The following is a 25,026-nucleotide window of genomic DNA, read 5'->3' as shown; positions in this document are numbered from 1 at the left end:
TCCCCAACTCTCTCCGTGTCCCCATCACTCTCCATGTCCCCATCTCTCTCCATGTCCCCATCTCTGTCCATGTCCCCATCTCTGTCCATGTCCCCATCACTCTCTGTGTCCCCTTCACTCTCCGTGTCCTCATCTCTCTCCATGTCCCCATCTCTGTCCATGTCCCCATCACTCCCCATGTTCCCATCACTCTCCATGTCCCCATCACTCTCCGTGTCCCCATCACTCTCCGTGTCCCCATCTCTGTCCATTTCCCCATCACTCTCCATGTCCCCATCACTCTCCATGTCCCGATCTCTGTCCATGTCCCCATCACTCTCTGTGTCCCCTTCACTCTCCGTGTCCTCATCTCTCTCCATGTCCCCATCTCTGTCCATGTCCCCATCACTCCCCATGTTCCCATCACTCTCCATGTCCCCATCACTCTCCATGTCCCCATCACTCTCCGTGTCCCCATCTCTGTCCGTGTCCCCATCACTCTCCATGTCCCCATCACTCCCCATGTTCCCATCACTCTCCATGTCCCCATCACTCTCCGTGTCCCCATCACTCTCCGTGTCCCTATCTCTGTCCATTTCCCCATCACTCTCCATGTCCCCATCACTCTCCATGTCCCGATCTCTGTCCATGACCCCATCATTCTCCATGTCCCCATCTCTGTCCATGTCCCCATCACTCTCCATGTCCCCATCTCTCTCCATGTCCCCATCACTCTCCATGTCCCGATCTCTGTCCATGTCCCCATCACTCTCCGTGTCCCCATCATTGTCCATGTCCCCATCCCTTTCAGTTTCCCCATCTCTCTCCATGTCCCCATCACTCTCCATGTCCCGATCTCTGTCCATGTCCCCATCTCTGTCCATGTCCCCATCACTCTCCATGTCCCCATCTCTCTCCATGTCCCCATCTCTCTCCATGTCCCCATCTCTCTCCGTGTCCCCATCTCTGTCCATGTCCCCAATCACTCTCCGACTCCCCATCACTCTCCATGGCCCCATCACTCTCCATGGCCCCATCTCTCTCCCTGTCTCCATCACTCTCCGAGTCCCCATCTCTCTCTGTGTCCCCATCACTCTCCATGTCCCCAACTCTATCCGAGTCCCCAACTCTCTCCGTGTCCCCATCAATCTCCGTGTCCCCATCTCTGTCCATGTCCCCATCCCACTCCATGTCCTCATCCCTCTCCCTGTCCCCATCACTCTCCATGGCCCCATCTCTCTCCGTGACCACATCCCTCTCTGTGACCCCATCTCTGTCCATGTCCCCATCCCTCTCCATGTCCCCGTCTCTCTCCGTGTCTCCATCAGTCTCCGTGTCCCCATCTCTGTCCATGCCCCCATCACTCTCCATTTCCCCAACACTCTCCGTGACCCCACCTATCTCCGTGTCCCCATTTCTGTCCACGTGCCCATCACTCTCTGTGTCCCCATCTCTCTCTGTGTCTTCTTCCCTCTCCGTTCCCCATCACTCTCCATGTCGTCATTTCTCTCCATGACGCCATCTCTCTCCGTGTCTCCATCACTCTCCGTGTCCACATCACTCTCCGTGTCCCCATCTCTCTCCGTGTCCCAATCACTCTCCGTGTCCCCATCACTCTCCGTGTCCCCATCACTCTCCGTGTCCCCATCACTCTCCGTGTCTCCATCACTCTCCGTGTCCCCATCACTCTCCGTGTCTCCATCACTCTCCGTGTCCCCATCTCTCTCCGTGTCCCCATCACTCTCCGTGTCCCCATCACTCTCCGTGTCTCCATCACTCTCCGTGTCCCCATCACTCTCCGTGTCCCCATCTCTCTCCGTGTCCCAATCACTCTCCGTGTCCCCATCACTCTCCGTGTCTCCATCACTCTCCGTGTCTCCATCACTCTCCATTTCCCCATCACTCTCCGTGTCTCCATCACTCTCCGTGTCCCCATCACTCTCCGTGTCCCCATCTCTCTCCGTGTCCCCATCTCTCTCCATGTCCCCATCTCTCTCTGTGTCCCCATTTCTCTCCGTGTCCCCATCTCTCTCCATGTCCCCATCTCTCTCTGTGTCCCCATCTCTCTCCATGTCCCCATCTCTCTCCGTGTCCCCATCTCTCTCCATGTCCCCATCTCTCTCCGTGTCCCAATCACTCTCAGTGTCCCCATCTCTCTCCATGTCCCCATCACTCTCCGTGTCCCCATCTCTCTCCGTGTCCCAATCACTCTCAGTGTCCCCATCTCTCTCCATGTCCCCATCACTCTCCGTGTCCCCATCTCTGTCCGTGTCCCCATCACTCTCCATGTCCCCATCTCTCTCCGTGTCCCCATCACTCTCCATGTCCCCATCACTCTCTGTGTCCCCATCTCTGTCCGTGTCCCCATCACTCTCCATGTCGCCATCACTCTCCATGTCCCCATCACTCTCCATGTCCCCATCTCTGTCCGTGTCCCCATCACTCTCCATGTCCCCATCACTCTCCATGTCGCCATCACTCTCCATGTCCCCATCACTCTCCGTGTCCCCATCTCTGTCCGTGACCCCATCCCTCTCCATGTTCCCATCTCTCACCGTGACCCCATCTCTCTCCATGTTCCCATCTCTCTCCGTGATCCCATGACTCTCCGTGTCCCCATCACTCTCCGTGTCTCCATCACTCTCCGTGTCCCCATCACTCTCCATGTCCCCATCACTCTCTGTGTCCTCATTTGTCTCCGTGTCCCCATCACTCTCCGTGTCCCCATCTCTCTCCATGTCCCCATCACTCTCCGTGTCCCCATCTCTCTCCATGTCCCCATCACTCTCCGTGTCCCCATCTCTCTCTGTGTCCCCATCACTCTCCGTGTCCCCATCACTCTCCGTGTCCCCATCACTCCCTGTGTCCCTATCACTCTCCGTGTCCCCATCACTCTCCGTGTCCCCATCTCTGTCCATCTCCCCAACACTGTCCATGTTCCCATCACTCTCTGTGCCCCCATCTCTCTCCGTGTCCCGATCACTCTCCGTGTCCCCATCTCTGTCCATGTCCCCATCACTCTCCATGTCCCCATCACTCTCCGTGTCTCCATCACTCTCCGTGTCTCCATCACTCTCCGTGACCCCATCCCTCTCCATGTTCCCATCTCTCTCCGTGATCCCATCACTCTCCGTGACCCAATCACTCTCCGTGTCCCCATCACTCTCCATGTCCCCATCACTCTCCGTGTCCCCATCTCTCTCCATGTCCCCATCACTCTCCGTGTCCCCATCTCTCTCTGTGTCCCCATCACTCTCCGTGTCCCCATCACTCTCCGTGTCCCCATCACTCCCTGTGTCCCTATCACTCTCCGTGTCCCCATCACTCTCCGTGTCCCCATCTCTGTCCATCTCCCCAACACTGTCCATGTTCCCATCACTCTCTGTGCCCCCATCTCTCTCCGTGTCCCGATCACTCTCCGTGTCCCCATCTCTGTCCATGTCCCCATCACTCTCCATGTCCCCATCACTCTCCGTGTCTCCATCACTCTCCGTGTCTCTATCACTCTCCGTGACCCCATCCCTCTCCATGTTCCCATCTCTCTCCGTGATCCCATCACTCTCCGTGACCCAATCACTCTCCGTGTCCCCATCACTCTCCGTGTCCCCATCACTCTCCATGTCCCCATCACTCTCCGTGTCCCCATCTCTGTCCATGTCCCCGTCTCTCTCCGTGTCTCCATCAGTCTCCGTGTCCACATCTCAGTCCGTGTCCCCATCTCTGTCCATGCCCCCATCACTCTCCATTTCCCCAACACTCTCCGTGACCCCACCTATCTCCGTGTCCCCATTTCTGTCCACGTGCCCATCACTCTCTGTGTCCCCATCTCTCTCCGTGTCTTCTTAATTCTCCGTTCCCCATCACTCTCCATGTCGTCATTTCTCTCCATGATGCCATCTCTCTCCGTGTCCCCATCACTCACCTTGGCCCCATCACTCGCCTTGGCCCCATCTATGTCCATGTCCCCCATCACTCTCCGTGTCCCCATCACTCTCCGTGTCCCCATCACTCTCCGTGTCCCCATCTCTCTCCATGTCCCCATCATTCTCCATGTCCCTATCTCCGTCCATGTCCCCATCACTCTCCATGTCCCCATCACTCTCCATGTCCCCATCACTCTCCGTGTCCCCATCTCTCTCCGTGTCCCCACACTCTCCGTGTCCCCATCACTCTCCCTTTCCCCATCACTCTCAGTATCCCCATCTCTCTCCATGTCCCCATCACTCTTCGTATCCCCATCACTCTCAGTGTCCCCATCACTCTCCGTGTCCCCATCACTCTTCGTATCCCCATCACTCTCCGTGTCTCCATCACTCTCCGTGTCCCCATCACTCTCCGTGTCTCCACCACTCTCCGTGTCTCCATCACTCTCCGTGTCTCCATCACTCTCCGTGTCTCCATCACTCTCCGTGTCCCCATCACTCTCCATGTCCCCATCACTCTCCGTGTCCCCATCTCTCTCCATGTCCCCGTCTCTCTCCGTGTCTCCATCAGTCTCCGTGTCCACATCTCAGTCCGTGTCCCCATCTCTGTCCATGCCCCCATCACTCTCCATTTCCCCAACACTCTCCGTGACCCCACCTATCTCCGTGTCCCCATTTCTGTCCACGTGCCCATCACTCTCTGTGTCCCCATCTCTCTCCGTGTCTTCTTCCCTCTCCGTTCCCCATCACTCTCCATGTCGTCATTTCTCTCCATGATGCCATCTCTCTCCGTGTCCCCATCACTCATCTTGGCCCCATCACTCGCCTTGGCCCCATCTATGTCCATGTCCCCCATCACTCTCCGTGTCCCCATCACTCTCCGTGTCCCCATCACTCTCCGTGTCCCCATCACTCTCCGTGTCCCCATCTCTCTCCATGTCCCCATCATTCTCCATGTCCCTATCTCCGTCCATGTCCCCATCACTCTCCATGTCCCCATCACTCTCCATTTCCCCATCACTCTCCGTGTCCCCATCTCTCTCCGTGTCCCCACACTCTCCGTGTCCCCATCACTCTCCCTTTCCCCATCACTCTCAGTATCCCCATCTCTCTCCATGTCCCCATCACTCTTCGTATCCCCATCACTCTCAGTGTCCCCATCACTCTCCGTGTCCCCATCACTCTTCGTATCCCCATCACTCTCCATGTCCCCATCACTCTCCATCTCCCCATCACTCTCCGTGTCCCCATCACTCTCCGTGACCCCGTCACTCTCCGTGACCCCATCTCTCTCCGTGTCCCCAACTCTCTCAGTGTCCCCTTCACTCTCCATGTCCTCATCCCTCTCCGTGCCCCATCACTCTCCATGACCCCATCACTCTCCATTTCCCCATCCCTCTCCGTGACCCCATCCCTCTCCGTGACCCCATCCCTCTCCGTGTCCACCTCTCTCTCCATATCCCTATCCCTCTCCATGTCACCATCACTGTCCGTGACCCCTTCCCTCTCTGTGTCCCCGTCTCACTCCATGTCTCCATCACTCTCCGTGTCTCCATCTCTCTCCGTGTCCTCATCACTCTCCGTGTCACCATCACTGTCCGTGTCACCATCACTGTCCGTGTCCCCATCACTCTCCGTGTCACCATCACTGTCCGTGACCCCTTCCCTCTCTGTGTCCCCGTCTCACTCCGTGTCCCTATCACTCTCCGTGTCCCCATCCCTGTCTGTGTCCCCATCCCTGTCTGTGTCCCCATCCCTGTCTGTGTCCCCATCTCTCTCCATTTCCCCAATACTTGTCAAGTCTCCATCTGCACACGTGCCTATGCTTTCTATCACCCCTCCCGCCACTGCAGACAAAGCCAGCCCTTTTTACAGTAATGCCTCCAATATATAGGATTCCCTTGCACCCTGCACCACCGGCAGGACACCCCAGAATCGTAATCACCCCAGATCCCTGACTCTGACCGGCTCTATGTGATTCCTCTGGCAGCTGGTGCTGGCCTGTTGGGGTTGACGGTTGCCCTTTTCTTGGATTCTGTTTGGATTGGTCACCTGACAGTGAGCATCCCCCAACTGGGCAGCTCATGGGAGGTAAGCCCTGGGCCTACGTGTGGACTGTGCCTGTGTCAGGCCGTACTGGGGGGACCCCCTGATAAACAGCAACCCTCCCTTGAGTGGAGTGAGGAGCAGCTGCTTCTTATTTCTCAAAGGTAACCGATGAAAGTGCCGTGTGTTTGCCAGGCTGGTGGATCCTCATCGACAAGCAGCTTGTCTGTGCAAAAAGGTTTGTCGGTATTGCAGCACCAATAACCTTTGACCTAACCTGAAGTGCCAAGAAGCTAGAAGACAAGGCAGAGATGCTGTACACATGCAGGTAGGTATGAGGTGAACTTCTATTTATTAAACCCAGGATCCTATGGGTTTCATTAACCGCTTTCTCATCTTGCACTGACACCTTCAGTAATCTATGGACACTCACCCTTAGGCCTCTACTCCTGCAGCTGTGTATTTTGAAATAATTAGTTTTTTAAAAAAATATGTTGACTCTTCTTGCACTTTCTGTCAAATGCATCACAGAGCTTGTGAATAGGATTTCATCTTGCCTTTAGTTGTTATCTATTTTGCCAGCCTGGGTCTGCGTGAGACTATGAGAAGCCAATGCATCACAGAGTTAATAGAAATGTGTGGACGTGAGAGACAGACAGAGATGTTATGTGTTAGCCAGTGAAGTATAGTACGTCAGTGAGACTGGGCTGCAATCTCCAGCCCAGCATGAGCCGCTTTTATCAACACACATTTATCCTGAAGATAGAAGATTCCCTTTCATCTCCCTGCATTTCAGCAAGTCACAGAACTGTGGATTAGATTAGATTACTTACAGTGTGGAAACAGGCCCTTCGGCCCAACAAGTCCACACCGACCCGCCGAAGCGTAACCCACCCATACCCCTACATCTACATCTACCCCTTACCTAACACTACGGGCAATTTAGCATGGCCAATTCACCTGACCTGCACATCTTTGGACTGTGGGAGGAAACCGGAGCACCCGGAGGAAACCCAAGCAGACACGGGGAGAACGTGCAAACTCCACACAGTCAGTCGCCTGAGGTGGGAATTGAACCCGGGTCTCCGGCACTGCGAGGCAGCAGTGCTAACCACTGTGCCACCGTGCCGCCCACCGTGTTGGTAGCACAACAGGCTGCCAATGAGCCCATCAGATCTGATTCTAAATCTAAGAACAAGGAGTAAAACAATTCAGTACTGAGATGAGGAAGGACTTCTTTACCCAGAGGGTTGGGAGCCTGTGTGATTCTCTCCCAGAGGAAGCTGTTGGGGCCAGTTCATTGGATATATTCAAAAGGGAGCTGGATGTGACCCCTGTGGTTAAAGAGACAGTGCGGCACAGGAATGGGCCGTTTGGCCCACTATGTTGTGCTGAACATGATGCCAAATTAAACTAGTTCTTTCTGCCTGCCCTTGTGCATTTCCCTCTATTCCTCGCCTTTTCCTGTGTTTACCTAAAAGTCCCTTAAATGCCCTTGTCATCGTCTGCCTCGACCAGCACCTCTGGCAGCGCGTTCCAGACTCCTGTCACTCTCTCGTTAACATTTTTGTCTCCTTTGAACCCTCCCCCTCTCACCTTAAATGCATGCTCCCTAGTATTTCAACTCTGGGAAAAAGATTCTGACTGTCAACCCTATCTGTGCATTTCATAATTTAATGAACTTCTATCAAGTCTCCCCTCAGCATCCACCACTCCAGAGAAAACAACCCGAGTTTTTCTAGCCTCTCCTTATAACTCATACCCTCTAATCCAGGCAGCACCGTGGTAAACCTCTTCTGTACCCTGTCCAAAGCCTCCACATCCGTCTTGTAAAGTGGCGACCAGAACTGAACACAATACTCTCAGTGTGGCCTAACCAAAGTACTTATAAATACGACATCCTTACTCTTGTATTCAATTCCCCGACTAATAAAGGCAAACATGTCATTCACCTTCTTTACCACCCTATCTACTTGCATGGCCATTTTCAAGGAGTTATGGACTTGAACCCCAAGATCCCTCTGTACATCAATGCTGTTCAGAGACTTTATGCTTTTCCTTATCATTGGATATCCCGAGGTGCAGCACCTCCCACTTACCCAGACTAAACTCCAATGGCCATTTCTCTGCCCACATTTGCAACTGATCTATATCCCACTATATCCTTTGACAACCTTCTACGCTGTCCACAATTCCACTGACCTTTGTATAGTCTGCAAGCTTACAGAGCGCTGCTCTGTCATGAGGCGACCGGACAAAAAGAGCAGCGTTCCAGAAGTTGTGATTGGAAATAAACCTTTTGGACTATGACCTGATGTTGTGTGACCTCTGACTTCACCACTGCGTGCAGAAGGTCACAAAAACCAGGAAAGAACACTTCATCCTCTTCACATTGACCGGAGAGGCAGGGAAGACGAGGATGTGAATTTGTCAGACTTCCTGGATTTCCGAGGGTACAGGGAGTAAGTGGTCACACGGATGTGGCCCTTCCATTACTTTTTGTCTTTTTTTCTTTTCTTTGTTTTTATGTGCAAGTGGCCCTTCTGGTTGTAAAGGTGGGCAGTCAGATACTCTAGAGTGCAAGGGTTTAGTGACTGGAATGAGGGCTAAGTGCATCTCATTGAGTATGAGCTTCCTGGTTGGTGCTGTTAACCTGGGCCAATTTGTCAGCCCCATCTGACAGATGTAAACTGGCGTGTCAGTGATTCTCTTCACTCTGAGCTAGCTGGGTCAGAGTCCACGTACTGTGCACGTCTAAATAAAGGGTGACTTGGTGATGGGATACCGGCCTCTGGGCAGTTATTTCAAATGGGTTCATTCGCTTGATGCCCAGCTGCCGTGTAAAAATAGATAGTTCGCCCTCTTGGGGGTCAATACGCAGCAGCAACCTATATGCAGAAAAATGTTAGATGGCTGCACGCCTGACATATATCATCACCTCAACAGGGACACACAGGCATCTTTGAAGAATGGACCCTGTTTGCAGGTTAATGAGGGGAACTCATCACTGACCCAGGTAGTGACTCCCTGACCACAGAGGAGCCAGTGGCTCAACAGAGAGAGACTCATAGCCACGAGAAATATCACACAGCACACCATTGGTAACCTCATAGAATCCTTACAGTGGGGAAACAGGCCATTAAGTCCACACTGACCCTCTGAAAAGTATCCCACCCAGACCCATTACACTACATTGCCAATGACTAATGTACCTAACCTACACATCCCTGTAGGGCAATTTAGCATGGCCAATTCAACTGGCCTGCACATTTTTGGACTGTGAGAGGAAACCAGAACACTCAGAGGGAGCCCACACAGACACAGGGAGTACATACAAACTCCACACAGCTGGTCGCCCCAAGGGTGGGATCGAACCCAGGTCCCTGGTGCTGTGAGGCAGCAGTGCTAACCACTGAATCACCCTGCCGCCTCACTTGATGTGCTGGCTGCACTGTCTGAAACCCTTTACCAGTGCGCATTTTACTGCGTCTTCCATCACATGACGTGAGGTGTGCTGGCTAACTCAGATGCACGTTCAACCCTCTTTGAGTGTGCAGCAAGTCAGCAACCCCTCTGTGATGTGCTGCCTCCTAAAATGATTGAACTGAGGAGTCATCAGCACCATGCTTGTGAGTTTCCTGCCTCAGGAGTGACCATGACTGGCACAATCAGGAATCATGAGGCCATTCTGAAACTGACATAAATCCAGTTTTCTCATCCCTCCAATTATGGAGCATGTATGTTATGCTTTTCATAGAATCCCTACAGAATGGAAGCAGACAATTTGGCCCATCGAGTCTGCGCTGACCCTCTGAAGAGCATCCCACCCAGATCCACACCCCTATCCCTGCCTTTTTCATGGCTAATCCATCTATCCCTTGACTCTATGAGCCTATCTACCTAACCTTCACATCTTTAGGTTGCAGGAGGAAACCGGAGCACCCGGAGGGAACCCACGCAGACCTGGGGAGAATGTGCAAACTCCACACAGACAGTCGCCTGAGGCTGGAATTGAACCCGGGACTCTGGCGCTGTGAGGCACCAGTTTTAACCACTGAGCCACATTTTTGTTTGTAACTGACCTTAATCACCATCTCTGATTTGGATTCTTGACCCTCCCACCCCCACCCCAGTCTCTATGTTTCTGTTAACACTATAGCTCCATTGCCTGTCCTCATTCATGGATTGCCATTTAATTCTGTACTTTAAATTTGATCTGTCATGTGTTTGACACTTTCACCAGTCTACCCATGTTCCCTTGAGGGCTGTTCTCAGCTTCCTCACTGTTCACCCCACATTTCCTACAAACCTCACGAACAAACTCAAAACCCCCTTTAATTTTCTGTAGCAGCGAGGATTGTGGACTCAATATGAATATTTAATATTGCACAAGGGAAGGTGCACTTCCAACTCACAATGTCAACAGATTTGACTGAAAGGTCAGTGAACATTACTGCCCTCACCTTTGGTCCTTTGAGTGATATGAGAATTAGTACAAAGAGCTTAAACACAGAGCATGGGTTTCAGAGAAATTAATACAACTGTCACTCAAATCTTATATTTTTTCTAATAATTTAATACAATCTTATTTGTTGTTTGTACTGACAAGAAGCTCCATCCATCTAAGGATTCCACTTATGGCTTTTTATTTCAATTTTTTCCTTCGGGAAATTTGAAAACATTCTTTGCACTCAGACTGCCTCCTTCCTCAAAAGTTTACCCAGTCAAATAAAAACAGCTAGAATCGCCAGATAGAATTGAGTGATTCAGTGGGAATGAATAGAACTCATAGTATTAAAACCCATTATTGTCTGACAGTGATTCAGATCTGAATCATATTTTCAAGCTCACAATGAGAATCCTGGCTCCATCAGGATTTCTGCTTTGCAATGCCTTTACTGAGCTGCTCTGTTGAATGCTGATTGACGTTATGTCTGCTCTTGCTTTAATCTCATAAAAGGAATGCACATTTCTGTAGCCCACTTTAAGACTTCTGGATGTCCAAAAGCCAACATTGCATCCATTGAAGTTCTTGACAGAATGAGATACAATTTAAATGCAATGACTCATGAGTAATAGTGTGTAGGTGGGAGTTGTTGAGTGTCAACAAATCTGAGCTGCGTGACTTTCATTCACAGGATGATCTGTCATTTTGTCACCCAACAGAAACATACATATGGTTCCCGCTTCTCAGGTGCTAGCTGTGACTCAGTGGTAGCACCTGCCACCGTGAAATCAATACGTTCTGCAGGCAGTCTAGGCTGTTGTGTAAGTAATCCAGTCTATCACTCGGAAGATTGTTGCACAGACATCCGTAAAATGAGGGATGCAATCTTACAGGGGTCTGATTGACGTGAGATTTGAGTCCTGGAGAAGGATTACACCTGAAATGTCAACTTCTCCAGCTCCTGTTACTCCCAGGCTTGTTGTGTTCTTCTTGCATGTCTACCTTGGATTCCAGCAGTGTTGTTTGTCTCAGTGCTGAGATTGATGGCAGAATCGGGAGAGAGGTCTAGCGAGATTGGGATTAACTCGCTTTTATGCTTTTGCTACATGGTGAGGCATGTGACAGCCAGTCAGCAACACGCTGCCAATTAATGCGAATTACAGCTTGGTAAATGCCTTATTAATCTCACAACTCATTCCATTCATCCTCACCTTCACGTCTCCCCAAACAAGTTAGACCTTGAGAATTCTCCACCTCAAGGTCACAGTTGATGTGTCATGTACCTGATGGCTGCACCAAACAGCCTCTCCGAGCTCAATCAATGGCCCACAGCCAACAAATCCCTTTGCTTTCCCTCCCAGAGCCTTGACTCCCTCACTCCTTTGGCACCAATCCCCTACCGTGCCTCTTTACACTGTCTTTCACAATCACTGATGGAACACCCAGAACTTTATTCACCCCAGAGCCCTGACCAACGTCAAGGAATTGTACCTGGACAGGAGGGATCAGATCCCGCACCACTGCCTTTGCCGCTCCCTGCCCAATACACCAGACTGCTGCTGCTTGTCCCCAGGACTGACAGTTGCCTGCTCCCAGGCTGTAGTCAAATGTATTTCCTGACAGTGCCTGGGCAGCTTGATGACCTTGGCCATGCCCATGTGCCATCCCTCATCCAGGGCTTGGCCATGCCCATGTGCCATTCCTCATCCAGGGATATTGGCGTCCAAGGTTTCCCAACCCCACATGACCCTCTTGGCTCTTCTCGGGTCCAGTTACAGGATGCTCAGGAAGCAAAGGGCTCACTTTGGAAAGCTACTGCCAGGTCACTTTATTCACCAGGACATGGAAGGAGCTGGCCGAGGAGGCTGGTACGATGACTACATTTAAAAGGCCTCTAGATGGCCACATGAATAGGAAGGGGTTTGGAGGGATATGAGTCAAGTGCTGGCAAATAGGACTAGATTAATTTCGAATATCTGGTCAGCATGGACAAGTTGGGCTGAAAGGTCTGTTTCTGCACTGTATAACTCTGTGACTCTATGACAGGGACATAGTTCAAAGACTTGGGGCCAGGCTGCATCTCTGGGCCACTCGCTCTCCTAGCATTTGCTCACTCAGTACCTGCCTGCTCACAGTCTTGTTATGTCATGCCTCTAGCATCTCTTCATCCATTCACAAGGCACATAGGGTGAGTGTGCAGCACGGTGACTCAGTGGTTAGCACTGCTGAACACAGCGCTAGGAACCCGGGTTCGAGTCCAGCCTCAGACTGTCTGTGTGGAGTTTGCACATTCTCCCCGTGTCTCTGTGTTCCTCCCACAGTCCAAAGATGTGCAGGTCAGTTGAATCAGCCATGCTAAATCACCATAGCATTCAGCGATGTGTAGGTTAGGTGCATTAGTCAGGGGTAAATGTAGAGTAATAGGATAGGGGAATGAGAATGGGTGGATTACACTTCGGGGAGTCAGTGTGGTCTTGCTAGGCCGAAGGGCCTGCTTCCACACTGTAGGGATTCTATCTATGTGTCAAATGTTGCTCAGAGATGAATTGCACCATGGTTTGCAAATCTGGCATTGGTAGCTCAGATGCAAAAGCAAGTGTCAGTGACATAAAAGGAGGTGGATGCTTGTTATCATTTATGATACTTCCGAGAGACGGGGATAACATCGCTGCAACATATGTCGTGTAAATATGACGATGTTTCAGACAGAGCCAAAGGTTATCCGTACAGCCGTATTAACAAGCTCTTTTGTATTGACAAAAACAGACAGCTTATTGGACAAGTTGGTGTGGATATGTCCCAATTGCGTTTGCACATCACGCTGTACAGAACGCACTGAGATGCCAATCTCACACCCACTGTGTTGTGGCAAACACTTCACAGCACTTAACGGCTGTGCCTGGGAGTGAATGGGGGTGGTCCTCAGTCAAGCTGATGGGAGGGGTGGGGGTGATGGCGGGGGCCGGGTTGGGGAGGTGTTGGCGGGGGGGAATGTCACTTTCAGTCAGCGGGTTGCGATCCCATCAGAGTACAGGGTATGGCCATGGTCATCAATCTGCCCTGGCACGGTGCCAGAGACCCAGTTCAAGGGTTACATCTGACTGCAGCCTGGGAGCAGGCAACTGTCAGTCCTGGGGACAAGCAGCAGCAGTCTGGTGTATTGGGCAGAGAGCTGCAAAAGCAGTGGTGCGGGATCTGATCCCTCCTGTCCAGGTACAATTCCTTGACGTTGGTCAGGGCTCTGGGGTGAATAAAGTTCTGGGTGTTCCATCAGTGATTGTGAAAGACAGTGTAAAGAGGCACGGTAGGGGATTGATGCCAAAGGAGTGAGTGAGTCAAGGCTCTGGGATGGAAAGCAGAGGGATTTGTAGCAATGGGAATAAGGGCAGTGGACCGTCCAGGTGGGTGGAGGGGGCAGTGGTAAATACAACAGTATCACAGGGTATAGTAGGCTATTGGAAAAGCATTATTGACAGCATTGAGTAGCATAGTTCAGGTGTAATATCAGGGTTCAGGAGACTGACAGGACAGTTGGAAGTGGAGTTAAACATAGTTGGTTCTCAATGAGAGAAGTAGAGGTGGGAATGGGCTATGAAGGTTGTAGCAATGTAAAACATTCCCTGCCACCATGTGCCATTCTCTCGAGCTGAACTGGAACTGGAAAATGGCAGAAACAATCTCCAACCGGAACAGATTCAGTGTCACTTTGATGGCAAAAAGTGTGGGGTCAATGTTGCTGGACACCAGGATAGTGAGGGAGCAAAGACATGAAGCCTTCATTTTCAATTGCCCGCTACATTTCATTTGCAAACATCCCGATTTGCAATGCATTTAGGGTAAATGTGCTGATGGATCAAATACTGTTCAAAGGTGAATTGCACTAAGGTTTTGGTGCTTGCAATTCTAGCATTACAAGCAGGAGGCTGGAAGAACACAGCAAGCCAGGGAGCATCAGGAGGTGGAGATATCAACGTTTCAGGTATATAACCCTTCTTCAATTCTAACACTGGCAGTTCAGATGCAAACGTTAGTGGCGATGACATAAGAGGAGGTGACTGCTGGGCAAAGTAACCCAAAGGTTGTGGTACTTCCAAGTGGTGAGTGCAACAATACTGCATCATCTGTCATATAAGTATGACAATGGACTCAAATGATTGCAATAGGAAGTGGAATGGTTAATGTGGGTCTGAGATAGGAAGGTGGTCAGGCCACAGTAGGCACTCCCTTTTTGACGAACTATGTTGGATACAGTGCTGGCAAAGCACCTTCACCAAATTGGTGCGGATATTCTGAACCAGCCCATGTCGGAGCAGAAGATAGGGCTCTCGGAGAAACGCTGCACCGCTTGGATCTGAATGGCCCTCCAGTATAGTCTGGGCAGTGAGCGCTGCACTCTGCTCAGTTGGAGCAGCTACTGAAGTGACGTGAGCAGTCCTCTCAGGAAGAGCATGAGGACACTGAGAACGCTGAAGCTCTCTTTGTGGATTGGGTACCCCAAACTGGACAGAACCTGATTGACACCAGGTTCCAGTAGACAGGAACTGGGTGCAGCAAAGTATTTTTAAAATTCACTCGCAGGATGAGGGCATCAATTGGTTAAGTCAGCATTTACCATCCATCCCTAATTGCTCAGAAGGCAGTATAGAATCATTGCTGTGGGTCTGGAGTCACATGGAGGCCAGACCAGGTGAGGATGGCAGTGTCCTTCCCTAAAGGGCCTTAGTGACTCAGATGGGTTTTTAACCAACAATTGACAATGGATTCATGGTCATCATTAGAATCTTACTTCCAGATTTTACTGAGTTCAAATTCCACCCTCTGCCATGGTGGAATTCCAACCTGGGTCCCCAGAACATTGTCTGGGTCTCCGAATTAACAGTCCAGTGAAAATACCACTAGGTCATTACCTTTCCTATAATCATGGATTAGAAAATACCCATTGGTGTTGGCATTCTGAGGGAGAACTGCAAGCTCAGTTGCTTTTATTTGTGTGTTTGCTTTTGGTAGCTATTATTTGAAAGCTTATGTTTGGAATTGTCAAATGGTTGCTAGCTAGTGATGTTCCCCCACTGGACAATGAGAAAGTGAGGGTCTCCAGTACGCAGTGGGGACAGTGTGGTGGTGACTTAAAGAGTATTTCAATTGGCTGTAGCTAAGGAGAGGTAAATTGTGTGATCTGGTGGTTAAATTGTGACTTGGGTGAGAGATAGGTGTCATGGACCAGACCAAATCCCCTCAAAATAAATTATGAAGATAGCCTAGACCCTAACTTTTTCTTATTTTAAAGGCAAGTGTTAGGCTTTGTGTTCTGAGTGCAATTTAGTCAAACTACCAGATTTGAAGCAAAACACACTTTATTCATAAACTGTAGCTAAAATACAACAAAGTAAAAAAGAAATTGGAATAATTAACTCTGTTGGAAAACTTAACAGAATGAAGACTATTTAACTACTAAACATGAACTGTTCCTATATTGTAACAACTCGTAAATACACCTTTGACAAAGGCAAATTCTGTAAAATAGATTGTCTCACATGCAATTGTCTCCAGAAGGAAAAACGTCAAGAAAAGTCTCTGAGAGACAGAGTAGCGGGGAGAGATGCACTGCAGCTTCCAAATGCAACTTCCAGACCCCAGCAACAATTGCTTCTGAAAAACTAAAACTGAACATTCTGGTTCTGTGGGAGCTTGACACCACCCATTCAGGCTGCCTCTATTGTTCCAACATTTAAAAAAAAAACAAGTATAAGAAGCTACTTGATTGGCTTTGGGGCAGACAGCCCGGCATTCTCTGTCACAATCTTTTCTCATCAAACAAACTGGACGAAATGCACTTCTTCAAGCCGCAGTATTGTCACAAATTGGATTTAGACTCTCTACCAGGGAGATTTTTTGCCACACCGATCACAGTTAGCAAGGGGCTGTTGATGGGCCCTCTTCCTGTCTGTCCAGTTTTCTCATGACCCTTTCTCTGTTTTTTTTTAAATTTGACAGTCTATACTGGATCATCCACTTCAGAGATAGGGCTCCCACAAGTTACCTCAAATCACCGATCAATTCTGCTTCCTAATTGAGTTTATTGGCTCAACCAAATTACCTCAGGTCATAAATTGGCAGCACACCATCAGGAAACACTGCAATGACAATTTTTGTCTCTATTTAATTCATTTTCAAACTGCTACATTTACAGTTGCCTGCAAACATTCGCACTTGATGTTTTGGTACACCTGTTAAATTTAGATCACTCAACAATGGTGTTCTTCCTCAGAGTAAAGTAGATGACAAGTGTTTTGATTGCTTCCTTTAATGTGACATTTCCCTCTTCACTGCCCTGCCTGACTAGGCTTTCACCAGTTTCGTGCAGTAGTGTACTCACCTGCTCACCTTCACAGCAAAGTGATATCTGGCAAATCCCTTAGCAACAATTCAATCACGGCTTTGGCCTACAATCTGTTCTCAGCTTTCACTTGCTGCCACCATGCAGAATACTTACAGAGTCTGCCAAATCAAGGAGAGCACTAACTTTATTGGAACATACTGTAACCTAGGCCGCATCTTCCCACGCGATTGTACAAGAAAGCGAGCAAGATCACATGTTGTTGCATGACTTCCTGCATTGACGGACGCAGCACCTGATTAGCAGGACTGCACAGCTGGAAGTGGCTCCTTATTTAACTTTCTGAATTTGCACATCCACAAATTTCTCCGCCATTGCTGGCCATCCTTTCACTGATTTCATTGATGTGAGCAGTCTTGGGAACTCTAGAAACCTGGATAGTAAGCTCTAGAATTCCTCACCGTCTCTTCTCCATTGAGACATTTGTTAATGGCTACCTACTTGAGCAAGCTATTGGCCACCTTTCCCCATATCTGCTGATGTGGCTCAGCTTCAAGGGTGAGGTGAAGTATTCTGTGGAAGCATCTTTGGACATTTTACTATTTTGAGGGTACGACACAAAGGCAATCAGCTTCTGTTATAACTTGATTTTTGGATGGAAAAATATCTGCCAATATTTCACTAAATTGTTTATGCTGGGTTGTGTTCTTCTTTCGTGTTCAACTTGATCTCTCACTTCACTCTAGCTGCTATCATCTTCCTGAACTATTCCCTCCCCTCCACCTTTCATTCATTACTCACCATCCCTTGACATTTCTATCCTTACTCTGAAATCTTCCCTCTCATCACTCCGACAATCACCATTGAAGCGTACTTGATGGTAACAGGTCTCCTCACTGACTGATGTATGTAACTTGGTCATCGAGCCTCTGACTCTGGCTCTCCCTCGAGACAGCACACCCCTCTCCTTCTTATCCTTCCTTCCAGCCTGCCACAAGAACAATTCCATTGAGCTGCCACACATGGTGGCAATCCTCTGTAGCAGCAACAAAGTGTTACTGATGGCACAAGACCATCTTTAACCAGCGTTGTAAATGATGTCAGAAGTCACATGAACACCAGGTTATAGGCCAATGAAATCGCAAGCTTTCGGAGTGCTGCTTGTTCACCAGCTGAAGAACTGTAGGATTCCTGATTGCATGGTGAGTGGGGGATCAGCGTTGGTGGGTTAGGCCCAGTGTTCAAGCGTTGGCATCTAAAGAGTAGCGACCCCCACGTTGATGGGTCTAGCCCAGGCACCAGGGAGGTGAAGGAGAAGGTGAGGCAGAGCAGTTATCGTTGGCGAGCTGGTCCAGAGCTCAGGACACTACTTCATTTATCCTTTTTATTCTTAATCTATTAAACATGGAGCCAGATTGTGTTGATGTTTGAGGTTTTTCATACAATGCCTCCAGCACTGATGACCGTACTTTGAAACGACTTTGATCTTTACCTCTTGAGTTCCTTCTGTAGATCTCTCTGCCTCTCTCTCTCTGTTTCCTCCTTTAAGAAGTTCTGTTAAATCTTTGGCCAAGCTATTGGTGACCACTGAAGGTCACCTTCTGTGGTTTGCTACCATGTTTTGTCTAATGATGCCCCTGTGAAGCATCACGGGACTGTTTATTCCCTCAAAGGTACCATATTAATGCAAGTTGTTGTTGATTTCCAATGCCTCCTCCAATAAACATACAGCCGCTCCATCTCCAACACCTCTGTGCTTCCCTGCAACAGGGCAGATTGAAAATGTGTTCACCTGATCAACTAAGTACCTTGGGTGAGGCTGGCTCTGAAAGACAATGTTTCACAGAGGGGCAGGCTCTTCGGCCCAACAAGTCCACACCAGCTTTCTGAAGAGTATCCCACCCAAACCCATTCCCCTACCTTATTATTCTACATTCACCCCTAACTAACACTACGGGGCAATTTAGCATGGCCAATTCGCCTGACCTGCACATCTTCGGACTGTGGGATGACATCAGAGCACCCGAAGGAAACCCATGCAGACATGAGGAGAATGTGCAAATTCCACACAGACAGTCGCGTGAAGCTAGGATCGAACCCGGGTCCCCAGCACTGTGAGGCAGCAGTGCTAACCACTGAGCCCTTGTGTCGCCTTTTGAGTATTTTACTGTATTATTCACTGTTAAACACAAGTGACCAATAAATAAATCATTTGTTCGTCATTGTTAACTCTGTCTTTAGCATTCTGAGCATATCATCTTTGGATTTTAGATTTCCAGCACCTACCTGAGTTTTCTTTAGTTTCGGTACATTCATGCACACTCCTGAACTCTGAGTCATCAGTCGAAAGCTCAATTATCTGTTGATGTATTTTTCCCGATGAAGCATCTTTACCTGCTGGTAAACACAAATCCTGACAGGAAATCTCTAAGGAGCCATCCTCAGTGACCCACACTGACATCTGCTGCATGGATGGATGCCTGTCAGAGATGGAAAGGCATGCATTAACTCTGACAAGGTAAGGACATGCTGCAAGCTATCATTATAAAAACCCATTCTCATTTACTGTTGAAATCAAGTCAACACGACTGAGTATTGCATGTCATGTGGGTCACTGAGTTTTAATTATGTCACCAGGTAGTTGGATAATTCCCAGCCTCCCACCACTGATGGCCAGAGATTCTGAATCTTCACTGAATTTAAAATACTTGTCCTTCAAAAGCTTTGAGATCCATCCATGACCAAGACTGCACCTACCTCTCTTATCTCCTTCATTGTCACAATATCTTTCCTGAACTCTTCCAAAGTTTCAAAACATCCTTCCGATTGGAGGGAGACCAGATAATATTACAAAAGTGGCCTAACCTGTACAGCCTCAACATGACATCCCAGCTCCTATACTCAGTGCACTGACCAATATCTTTGGGATATTTTTGCTCTTCTGATGTTACATTCTTTAGCATCCCCAGTTTGATTTCTTCCAGCATTGATGGTCATACTTTGAACAACTTTGATCTTTATCTCTTGAGTTCCTTCTGTAGATCTCTCTGCCTCTCTCTCTCTCTCTCTGTTTCCTCCTTTAAGAAGTTCTGTTAAATCTTTGGCCAAGCTATTGGTGACCACTGAAGGTCACCTTCTGTGGTTTGCTGCCATGTTTTGTTTAATGATGCCTCTGTGAAGCATCACAGGATTGTTTATTCCCTCAAAGGTACCATATTAATGCAAGTTGTTGTTGATTTCCCATGCCTCCTCCAATAAACATACAGCAGCTCCATCTCCAACACCTCTGTGCTTCCTTGCAACATGGCAAATTGAAAATGTGTTGACCTGATATACTAAGTACCTTTGTTGAGGCTAGCTCTGAAAGACAGTGTTTCACAGAGGGGCAGGTGAATAGGAAACATTGCAGCAGATTCATGCACCACATGTTAGCATTGTAGGCTGGGACAGCATTTCTTGCCTGACCCGAACTGCACTGGAGAAGTGGACGGTTAGGATTTGGCGCTCTCACTGCCGCGCCTAGGTTTGATCCCCAATCACGGAACGTTTCATTCCCTGGAAGTGGAGTCTCAGGAAGCAGGATAGCGAAGGAGCCGTTTGTAATGCTTCCCTTTATTGGTCAGTGCATTGAGTATAGAAGTTGGGAGGTCATGTTGCGGCTGTACAGGACATTGATTAGGTCACTTTGATAATATTGTCTAGTCTCCCTCCTATCGGAAAGATGTTGCGAAACTTTGGAAGAGTTCAGGAAAGATTTACAAGGATGTTGCCAGTGTTGGAGGACTTGAGCTAAAGGGAGAGGTTGAATAAACTGGGGCTGTTTTCCCTACAGTGTTGGAGGCTGGGGAGTGACCTCATAGAGGTTTATAAGATCATGAGGGGCATGGATGGAGTAAATAGACAAGGTCTTTTCCCTGGGGTGTGGAAATCCATAACGAGAGGGAACAGGTTTAAGGTGAGGGGAAACATTTAAAAGGGATCTAAGGGGCAACTTTTTCACACAAACGGTGGTACATGTATGGAATGAGCTGCCAGAGGAAGTGGTGGAGGCTGGTACAATTGCATCATTTAAAAGGCATCTGGATGGGTTTATGAATAGGAAGGGTTTGGAGGGTTTGGAGGCTGTCCTAGCCTCAGGTGCTGGTAGGTGAGACTAGATTTGGTTAGGATATCTGGTTGGATATCTAGTTGGACTGAAGGGTCTGTTTCCGTGCTGTACATCTCTATGTCTCCATGCTGCAGTTCGTGTGGTGTAGGTAGACTCGCAGAATATTTACCAGTGACCCTGAAGGAACAGCGATATATTTCCAAGTCAGTGTGGTGAGTAGCTTGATGGGGAACTTGCAGGGGGTGGTGTTTCCATGTATCTGCTGCCCTTGTCCTTCTTAGTAACAGATGCAGCATGGTTTCTCAGTGGTTAGCACTGCTGCCTCAGAGCGCCATGGACCCAGGTTCGATTCCAGCCTCAGGTGACTGTCTGTGTGGAGTTTGCACATTCTCCCCGTGTCTGTGTGGGTTTCCTCTGGGTGCTCTGGTTTCCTCAATGTGCGGATTAGGGTGAATTGGCTATGCTCAATTGCCCCGTAGTGTTCAGCAATGTGTAGGTGAGGTGCATTAGTCAGGGGTAAATCTAGAGTAATAAGATAGGGAATAGATCTGGGTGGGTTACTCTTTGTAGGGTCAGTGTGGGCTTGTTTGGCTGAAGGGACTGTTTCCACCCTGTAGGGATTCTAATTCTAATTGTAATTCAAAAAATAATGCCATGGGTTTGGAAGGTGGTGTCTCGGGAACCTTGATGAGTTACTGCATTACATATTGTAGATGGTTCTCTCTGTCACTGATGAAACAAAATGATATTTAAATGAGGTGGATGGGGTGCCAATTCTCCAGGTTCTAAAATATCCCCTTAAATGGCTGCCATTACAACTATATTGGTCCATCTTTAGTCTAATTTGCCAACTCACTTTAGCTAAGCCTGCTTTCATGCACTCTGGCAAGAACTGGATTGGCTGAAGACTGGAATCCGTGATGCCAGGGACCACGAGACAGGGCCCAAGATTGACTTTCCACTCAGTATTTCTGACTGACAGTAGACGCTTACCCTTCAGTCTTGCCTTTTGCACTGATGTGATGGGTGTCCCCTTCGTTTGAGGGAAACATTGAGTGGTCGGCAGGCAAGCTAAGTAGGTGTCAGGAGTGAGACAGAAGGTTGTGAAGGTGGAGGAAGGCCTTAGAATGATGCAAACAATGAAATATAGAATCATACAGCATGGAAACAGACCCCTCGGTCCAACCCGTCCATGCCGAACATAGTCCCAACTAAACTAGTCACACCTGCCTGGCCCATAGCCCTCCAAACCCTTCCTATTCATATACTCATCCAAATGCCTCTTAAATGCTGTCATTGTACCAGCCTCCACCACTTCCTCTAGCAGCTCATTCCATACACACACCACCCTCTGCGTGAAAAACATGCCCCTTAGGTCTCTTTTATATCTCTCCCCTCTCACCCTAAATCTATGCCCTCTAGTTCTGGACTCCCACACCCCAGGGAAAAGACTTTGTCTATTTATCCTATCCATGCCCCTCATGATTTTATAAATCTCTATAAGGTCACCCCTCATCCTCTGATGCTCCAGGGAAAACAGGCCCAGCCTATTCAACCTCTCCCTGTAGCTCAAATCCTCCAACATGATGTGAGTCTTTACAATGTCTGCTGTGACTATTTACATGGTAATACTGTACATCAACAGATGGTGAGCTGCAGACAAACACACTAAGCTTATTATAGGTTTCCCATGTGATATTTGACACTGTGCACTCCCAGAGCTCCTCTGAATAAATTTCGGATCATTGTCCTGACAATTGTGATGATCCACAATCATCACAACTTTTCATTCCTGCTGTAACCTCTTTTTCTCTCCTACTCTGCAGTTTCCTCTCCAAATTCATTGCTGTCATCTTTCCAACAGAAAAAGTTTGGTTCATACTTTCAGATTGTTTGAAAAATTGACCTTCTTAGTTGCAGCACCGCGCATGGTGCAAAACGAATGTTTAGCTGACAGCCAAGGGTCCTTTAATCAGGGAGCAAAGAGTCCGTGTATTTCCTAAGGGGTGGAAAAATGTAGCACACTTTGAGACAGGGCATCTTAGGTGGTTAATAGTGTGAGTGAAGTGACTGGAGATTAACAGTCATGTGGTGAAACCAACCAGCAATATTCTAATAAGAGTCAGCAAGCCGCCCAATGAAACTTGGCTGGATTTCCAGTCATGTCAATGGCTGTCTTTGCTCAAGCAGTGACTCTTAAACCATCCAATCTTTCCAGGTACCACTCTATCATTAATCATGTTGGGTAGTCTTATGGTGATTGGTGTTGTGGTTTATTTGCGATGACTGTGTTAGTGTGCGTTTTTCTGTCTTGATGTGGAGGTGCCGGTGTTCGACTGGGGTGGACAAGGTTAAAAGTCACACAACACCAGGTTATAGTCCGACAGGCTTATTTGGAAGCACTAGCTTTCGGAGCGCCGCTCCTTCATCAGGTAGCGAGTGGGGCAGGATCATAGGACACAGAATTTACAGCACAAGATCAGAGTGGCGTGCAACTGATACGACGTTTTGAACAAACCTAGATTGCTGTTAAATATTTCATTTTTTAGAATGGGTTGCAGGTACCAATTCATTAATAATTAAATAGCAGAGCTTCTTTCCAGTCACATTCCCGAGATAACTTAAGGCTCTATTGAAAAATAAAAGTGACATCTCAGCTCAGACATAATGTGACTTGAAAAAAGTTCTGGGACTTACAAAACCTGCAACCCATTCTAAAAGATCAAAGACTTACCAGCAATCCAGGCTTGTTCAATATATTGTGTCAGTTATATGACATTATGATCTTGTGCTATAAATTCTGTGGCATATGATCCTGCCCCAGTAGCTACCTGATGCTGGAGCAGCACTCTGAAAGCTTCTACGTTCAAATAAACTTGTGGGATTATAACCTGGTGTTGTGTGATTTTTAGCTTTATCTGTATTGATGTGGAGGTGCCAGTGTTGGACTGGGGTGGACAACGTCAGAAGTCACACAATGCCAGGTTATAGTCCAACAGGTTTCTTTGAAATCACAAGCTTTTGGAGCACTGCTCCTGTCTCAGGTGACTTCAACGAAACCTGTTGGACCATTACCTGATGTCATGTGACTTCTGACTTTATCTGTATGAGTATGTGTTGACAATGGTTTGTGGTCAGATATATTCACAATGAAGTGTTTTGTAGTGGATTGGCATTGAATTGTGCTGGGCTACATTGGTTGATCATCGAACAATGTGAGTCAATGATAAATATGCCCTCAGTGTGGAGCTGCAGTGAGGGTATGCATTTCCACGGCTAAGAGCCATGACCTGAGGCTGCTTTGCCCCCTCCCCGTAGCTCCAGGGTGGCATGACCAAGTGTTGCTCCCTCACTGGATTGAAGCCTTGCTGTTCTGGATGACTAACTTGTGCCTTGAGCATCTCTTAAACTCCCAAATGTACAGCACCACTCGGAATGAGAAAAGGATTTGGCATATTCCAGGCTCAAATTGGAGATACTCTGTAATTTATGTCTGCATTTACGTTTCAGAAGCTAGAAGATTGATATCAGCTGGAGAGAGAGAGATAAAGCAACAATTAGCTCTCAAGACCCCTGCACCAAACCACAACCAGGATGGAGAAAAAGGTAAGCGTGTAGCTGCTATGATATTGATGTGTTCTTCTGAGGGATTGATTCAGGGGTAACACGGTGGCTCAGTGGTTAGCACTGCTGCCTCACAGCGCCAGGGACCTGGGTTCGATGCCAGCCTCGGGTGACTGTGTATGCAGAGTTTGACCATTCTCTCCTGTGGGATTCCTCCCAGTGCTCCCATTTCTTCCCACAGTCCAAAGGTCAAGTGGATTCACCCATGTTGAATGGAAGGGAATAGGTCCGGGTGGAATGGCCTTCAGAGGGTTGGTGCAGACTCAATGGGCTGATTGGCCTCTATGAGCTCTGTAAGGAATCTATGTTAGAATTAACACATGCAAGACTGAGCACTTCCATGAGAGAACAGTAAGAATGGCCTCCAAACCTGTCAAAGTATCATTCCTTCTACTCCACACTGTACCCACAGCCTCCAAAGTTCTCTGTCTTACTCTAGTTTTTGCCCCCTGTGCTGAAGGCAGGTGTGATAGGAGGTGCTTTCCATGCTTTGTAGTAAGGGCCTGTTGGCACCTGGTTGAGACCTGCTGCATTTTGCAGCTCAGGTGCTCAGCTCACCCAC

At 48.5% G+C, this 25,026-nt stretch overlaps 1 long non-coding RNA gene across 1 annotated transcript in view; it reads left to right on the top strand.

The window, feature by feature from the left end:
* The window catches only part of LOC140492230 (uncharacterized), a 63,434-nt gene that overhangs the window by 16,649 nt on the left and 21,759 nt on the right, over positions 1–25,026 (top strand). Inside the window, exon 2 of the long non-coding RNA XR_011963518.1 lies at positions 24,351–24,446. This is a non-coding gene — a long non-coding RNA (uncharacterized lncRNA). The remainder of the gene's footprint in view (positions 1–24,350; positions 24,447–25,026) is intronic.

The sequence above is a fragment of the Chiloscyllium punctatum genome, chromosome 20, assembly GCF_047496795.1.
Source record: "Chiloscyllium punctatum isolate Juve2018m chromosome 20, sChiPun1.3, whole genome shotgun sequence".
In the NCBI taxonomy this organism is placed as follows: Eukaryota; Metazoa; Chordata; class Chondrichthyes; order Orectolobiformes; family Hemiscylliidae; genus Chiloscyllium; species Chiloscyllium punctatum.
This window is presented reverse-complemented; position numbering and strand designations above follow the sequence as displayed.